The sequence below is a fragment of the Cariama cristata genome, unplaced genomic scaffold (assembly GCF_000690535.1).
Source record: "Cariama cristata isolate BGI_N322 unplaced genomic scaffold, ASM69053v1 scaffold13426, whole genome shotgun sequence".
Classification (NCBI taxonomy): Eukaryota; Metazoa; Chordata; class Aves; order Cariamiformes; family Cariamidae; genus Cariama; species Cariama cristata.
This window is the reverse complement of record NW_009622794.1, coordinates 42,324-47,239: the sequence shown is the minus strand read 5'-3', so window position 1 is coordinate 47,239 and position 4,916 is coordinate 42,324.

Here is a 4,916-nt window from a genome sequence, read left to right as displayed (position 1 = left end):
GAGACTTTTGACTGAATACCTTTACTCTGAAATGCCCCACAGACCAGAGCTGTGTGGAGTGTCTCATGTGGGGTGTCCTGTACAGAACACGCTCCCCAGTGAGACCAAGGCACTCCAACTCCTGCAGAGGTGGTGAGGACAAGCCAAGCAGATCCATGAAGGATCTGGTAATGCCCATCTCATGAAATTTCCCTCTTTTATTTCACTTCAAGCTGAAGAATATTTTAACTGGCATCAAGTTTCTCAGCTAGTTCAGGTCACAGATTAAGACAGAGCAAAGCTTCATCAAATTGTCTGTATATCTTCTTTGTTTTGTGTCAGGATCTCCTAACCACTAAATTCTCCCTTACTAATTAGACCTCAACCGACTGAGGAGTGAGTGCTTTTGCACCCAAAAGCCCTACAGTCATCCCCGCTGTAGTTTTTCATGCAAGACACTGTTCTCACCCCTGACAGTCCTGTCAGCCTCCCAGCTCACACACGGCAAGGTGTTAGGTTCTCCTGTGATTGTGAAATACTCTGAATTTAAAGGAATAAAAAAAAAATATAAAATCCCAAGCTACCCCACACACATAGCTTCTGTAGCATAAAAGAGCATTGCAAGGGCCCTGGTGCTCAGTGAGATGGACAGGGCATTCCCAGCTCACCAGGCTGTGCAAGCCATGCCATGCCACAGCCACGCTTGCAGCACATCCCCAGAAATCTCAACCAGGACCCAACGTCTCCTTTAACAGGTGGGGAGGAGGCCGGAGAGGACTAATGGGAGTACCAGGGAGGCTCTGGGATGCTGCAGCACTCCATTTGAGCATCCCTCCGGACAACTCATGTGCTGGCCACACAACGAGCCAGCAGTGCTGCTGAGCCAGAGCCTGTTTCATGAGAGGGCCCCACAGCTATTTTTCTTCCATTTGGCATCTGCATTGGATGTTTCCAGCCCATTAGCTGTTCTGTCGCAGTCTGGGTGTGGATGCTTCCACTCCTGGGGCACAGATGAGGCCCCATTGATGGATTAACCACCTCAGTGGGCAGCATGAACGGCAGGCGCGATTTGTGTGCTCAGGCTGCAGCTGCCAGGAGGAATTGGATTGTAATCTCATGTTGCAGGAGTCATATCCTCAGTTCACCACCTGAATCACAGCCTCAGTTCACATTCCTGACCCACCTTCTAGCACGATCCAGCCCCCTTGGCAAGGAAACGTTCAGGGCTTACTCCAAGCACATCACTGGGGCATCAAAGGGGAGACCCGTGCCTGTAACTCCCAATAAAACCGGTGGAAAATGGGGGCAGCTGAGCCCCTTTTAGACCTGGCCCTCAGGAGGACAAACACAAGTCCTGCCTTCTTTCTTTTCAAGGAGAATGGAGAGACCTTTTTGGAGATGGACATGGACCGAAAGCCATCAAACCCACAGCTGCATGGCTTTGCTTTCCTGGCCCTCTAGCACTACACACTGCCAGTCAGTGAGCAGCCCAGAAAGAGCAAACCCATCTGTGCCCTTCCACTTAGCCTTCTCCCATATAACAGGAATCAATTCTGGTCCTTGATTCAGCAAATGCCCTGCAAATAAATTACACAAGAAAACTCTGATTACATAAAGTGCATTGCACAATGCGTTATATAAAACCCAGGTCACGGCCCAATCAGCCAGCACTCAGCTCTCTTACATCAAGGAAAATTAATCCGAGGAGCAGCAAGGAAGGGACAGAAAGAGGAGGATCCTCTCCTTCTCTTAAGGAGGCGGGTGGCACGCACACAGCAAACGAGCCCACTGACTGCACCTCCATGCCCGAGCCAGCCCGAGAGGAGCAGCTCCCAGCCAAACCATACCTTTTTGCTCCAAGCCCACCTACAGGATACCTGAACTGGAGGGAAACAGTTTTTCCCGCAGAAAACAGAGCTATAATCACTACCATCTCACCATTAACCTTGCCCAGTTCTAACTGTATTGCTCCCAGACAGAGGGTGTCCATCCACAGCTGTAACACACCTTGTAGGGGAGAAATGAGAAACTTCACTTGAATGCATTGCTTAAAAAGGCCTGGTTTTCTTTTCTGACATTTTCTGATTTCAAATCGGCAGGAAATAGCCATGGGGAATGTTTGAATGCTGACAGTAACAGAGCAAGTTTCACATCAGAAGGTGGAAACCAAAACAAAGTGGGAATGCCATGCTGAGTCTGGTGTCAGAGATGCCCCCAAGACATATAACAGAAGCCAAAGGTCCCATTTCTGTGCCCCAATATTCAGATTTTTCCAGAAAAAGGATTTGGAATTCATAGATTTTAAAGCCAAAGTACCCCATTAAATTAGACCCAGCATTTCCAATCAATCCACTACAGGAATGGCAGATGGGACCTGCTCCTTCTCTTGGAAAACCTTGCTCTTGGAGATCCCTGAAGCTGTGGTTTTAGTACGACTCTTTCAAACAGCTTCCACAGGTCTTGGACTGGATTTTGAGCTTGCAAGCACTTCAGGGCAGGAAACACCTGCAAAACTTTCCACCATGCCTAGCAGGATCAGATCGAATCAGCAGGGATCTCAGTGAAATTAATTTGTTACTGCTGCTGTATTTCGTGATAATACCGCACATTACAAAGGAAAAGCAATAAATCTATAGGGGACTGAAAATAAACAGCGAGGTTTCTTCTGTGCTTTGAAGTACTGTGGAAAGGCCCAGAGGCAAAGAAACGCTTGGTCCATTGTGTCAGATCTGCAGAGGAGAAGTTTCTTGTAGCAGAGGGAAGACTGAAAGGTGCAAGGAGAGGAGAAATGCCCTCTATGAGGGTTCGTTTTGCTGCTTTTAAACGGAAGGTGATATTCTGAAAAGTGCAGTGCAGAGAAGTCCTTATGGGATATTTCTGAGCCTTGGAGGGAGACAGTTTCTAATAGCTCTTCCCAGGAGAATGACCATAAGAGAATCCACGAGGAGCTGGGATTTTGTGCACTGGCATGTTTCCCTTTCATCAGAGAAGCACCAGCTGTCAACATGGGAACACAGAGGTGGGCCAAATGGATGACAACCAGACGGAAGGGTGTTATACCTCTCTGGTACAACCCAACACAGCTGCCAGAAGATTTAGGGTTAAAAAAAAAAAAACAAAAAACAACAAAACAAAAAACCACCAGAAACCTTGCCCTGTGTAATAAAATCAAAAGGGAAATTGCGAGAGGTGGAAAGGGAGCCAGAGCACCATTCCCTGCAAGCAGCCCTGCCCAGGAAGGGAGTTCCCACCATGTCTCCTGAAGAAATGACTGAATCAAGGAGAAGATACCACAGGCACGACGGGGCATGCAGGTGTGCACAGGCAGACCAAGGAGACAGCTTTCCTCCTCGGCTGGTGGGAATGGGAAGGATAACTCAGAAGACCTTTTTTACAGCCAAGGTCTCCATGGGTCAGGTCTAAGAGGTCCTCGGGAGCAGACGTACCACAGACAGATGGATGTACCAAAACCTGACTGTGGCACCAGGAGAAATTCATACACTCGGAGCCTGTCTGAGCTCAGTGGCTGCTGCAATAGCAATTGGGTTTGGGTTGGGGTCGGAGGCAAGGAGGCTGCTCCTACCTACTCCTTCCACCCATCCTCCTTTTCTTCCAAAAAATGTGTTATCGAGGGGTTATTCAGTACACAAAGGCTTTTCTGTGCCAAGGTTAGTTTGTTGAGTCACTAGATGGTAAGCAAACCTGTGCCACCGGGGAGATAATGTGTGTAATGCAAGAGTGAGAGGGCTCTTGCACAAGGCATCGGGCTCCCGACAGTGACTGGCCCCACACCTGGCAGAAAGCTGCAGGCTTTTATACTCCAAGTAAATTTCCCTCGGCAGACACGAGATGCCAACCCGTGGGACACTCAGGCTGGCTTCACCTCCTGCCTGTCCGGTTGGGAAACTGGTTCTGCAGCGTGACCAGGGAAACCTGGCCTGGGCGATGCCTGCACTAAATCCTCCCTTTGCACAAAACGTTGTTGGACAGGCACTTCCACTCACGCTTTCCCCAAAAAGACTGATGTGCCACTCACATCTCTGTCTCACACAGATGGTGCATTCAGGAGATCTCCACGAATTATCGACTCAAATAGAGTTTGCCCTACGACCTGTGCGAGAGGAGATAATCATTGGGGCGTGTTATTCTTATTAAGATCAGGCTTTGAAGTTCATAGTAACATAAAGCTCCTGTCAGGCAAACAAAAGACAACAGAATTTGACAAAATTGTCTCATAGTTGGTCCTGGCAAGCCTTAGTGACAGTCAGGTAATCCAGAATCCTGTTTGATACGCAGGCTGATGCCTCGCAGGAGTTTTTTGTCACGGTGGGTAACAGCACACGATTGCTCAGATGCACAGGGGAGGTGAGACCCTCCAGCTGCAGAGGAGCCCTCCATAGGCCACGGCAGAGGCAATGCAGACCAGCAGCAGCCTTCCTGCACCAGGGATTTCCTGGGTCAGGGACCTGATGATGATGAACACGCTTTGCACCAAAGAACAAGGCTCGAAAGAGAACACTACAAACTCTTGGCGTCAAAGCATTCACCAAGGCCAAGTGATGGAAATTACTAATAGCAAATTCTTGGCCAAGCAACAGAGACAGTGCACGAGAAGGCTTTCTGGCAAGGCAGTGGCCCATCGGTCCATCTCCCAAGGCTTTGCCAAACCTCAGATACAATGCAGAGGAGTCAGCACTGACCTCCTTCACCCAGTGGTCTTCACCTGATGATCAGAGGAACTCATACTTAAACCTCTTCTCTCCCTGAAGAAATCAGACCCAAAACTGAAGAGATCAGCCCCCATGCCAACAGCCACCCTAAGTCAGATAACCATAGCTGAGATTTCCACATCTCTCCTTTGGAAAGGTTTCCCACTTTGCATGAAATAATCCAAAAGAGAAAGTGCAAGTACTTCCATCAGAAGTGGGATGTCAGAG